Here is a 2,219-nt window from a genome sequence, read left to right on the forward strand (position 1 = left end):
CATGATATACCACTGATGAGAATTTCATAGCTTTTTATGGCAGAATATGTGTTAACATTTTATATATTACCTGCTTCTGTTTTTTAATATTTTTAAACTAAATATAGTGTAAATAAATAAATATTTTATACTTTTTATGGCAGAATTTGTGTTAACACTTTATATACTACCTGCTTCTATTTCCTAATATTTTTTGAGAATTTTTGCATCTAAGTTTTCCTGGAGACTTCCTCTTTGATACATGGATTATCTAGAAGTCTTGTTTAGTTTTCAAGTTATATTTGTTGTACTAATTCCTGGTCTACTTATGGCCAGAGAACATAGGTTTTTTTAAGGTTTGTCTTGTAACAGTCCACTTGATGCTTTGAATATAACCCTTGCTGCTCTGCCACTGTGGCTTATTTTTTTTTAAGAATTTTTAATATTTATTTTTTAGTTTTCGGTGGACACACATCTTTGTTTGTATGTGGTGCTGAGAATCGAACCGGGGCCGCACGCATGCCAGGCGAGCGCGCTGCCGCTTGAGCCACGTCCCCAAGGCTTATTTTTAAAATGGTGTTTCTTTCTCTTCCTCTCTCCCTGCTCCTCCCTAATCTCTCCCTTCCCTAATCTCAAGGGAAATAGGATTACCTTTCTTCCTCATCCTAGACAGAGTTAATCTTCCTTGAGTCCCTTGTGTTTCTCTTTTGGTAGTAAAAGCAGTAAGCCTTTTTCCTTTTTCTCAAAACCGTATCATTACTGGATTGGCATCAGGGACAAGGATTAAACTTTTGGCAACAGTCTTACATAGTCTATTTTGGCCAACAGTTCTGTGTGCACTTGAAAACAATGTGTATTCTGCTGTCTGAGGTAGAGTGTTTTACAAAGTTCAATTAGATCCAGTTGGTTGGTAGTGTTGTTCGGTTTTCCTATTCTTAGATGGTTTTCTAATAGTTCTTTCAATTACTGACAGGAGTATTGAGATCTCTTGACTATAATTTTGAATTTGTCTATCTCTCCCTTTAATTCTGTCAATTTTTGCCTTGTGAATTTAAAGTTCTGGTGTTAGATGCAAGCACATTTAGGATTGTTATGTCTCTTGGTGAATTGATGCTTTTATCATTATGTAATAATAACCTTTAACCCTGATGGTTTTCTTGGCTCTGAAATCTGCTTTATCAGATATGGCCACTGAAACGCTTTTTAAAAAATATATATATCTTTATTTTATTTATTTATTTTTAAATTTTTATTTATTTATGTTTGCATTACAATTCTTAATACACCATTATACCATAATCTATCATATCTCTGATTATATATAAAGTATGCTGACAACAAATTCACATCTTCATACACGTATTTTTTATAATGATGAGGGTCTCCTTTCACCATCCATGCTATTCCCCTTCTCCCTCCCTTAAACTGTGGAGCCAACCTAGGTGTCCTTCAGTGGATGAATGGATTAAAAAATGTGGCATTTATTTATTTATTCTAAGGTAGTGCTGAGAATTGAACCCAGTGCCTCACACGTACTAGGCAAGCCACAACCCCAGCATCAAACTCTTTTTTAAAATATATTTTTAGTTGTTGTTATGGTTTGGATGTGAGGTGTCCCTCTAAAGCTGTGTGAGACAATGCAATAAGTTTCAGAGGAGAAATCATTGGGTTGTGAGAGGCTTAACCTAATCAGCAAATTCATCCTGGATGGAATTAACTGAGTGTAACTGGAGGCAGGTGGGGTGTAGCTAGAGGAAGTGATTAATTGGGGGCAAGGCTATGGGGTATATATTTTGTATCTGGAGAGTGGAGTCTCTCTCTTTTGCTTCCTTATCCTCATGTGAGCCGCTTCCCACTGCCACACTCTTCCATCATGATGTTCAGCCTCACCTTGAGCCCTGAGGAATGGACCTGGCTCTCTATAGACTGAGACCTCTGAAAACCTCCAAATAAAATTTTCCTCCTCTATAATTGCTCTGGTCAGATCTTTTAGTCACATGGCAAAAAAAGCTAACTTAACCAGTTGTAGATAGACACAATACCTTTATTTTATTTATTTATTTGTGGTGCTGAGGATAGAACCCAATGCCTCACATGTGTTAAGCAAGTGCTCCACCACTGAGCTAAAACCCCGGCCCCTGACCACTCCCATTCTTTAAAAAGTATTTTTTTTTGTAGTTGTAGATGAAAAGAGTGCCTTTATTTTCTTTTTTCTTGTTTATTTTTTATGTGCTGAGGAC

This window comes from Urocitellus parryii, chromosome 12 (genome assembly GCF_045843805.1).
Source record: "Urocitellus parryii isolate mUroPar1 chromosome 12, mUroPar1.hap1, whole genome shotgun sequence".
NCBI classification, from domain to species: Eukaryota; Metazoa; Chordata; class Mammalia; order Rodentia; family Sciuridae; genus Urocitellus; species Urocitellus parryii.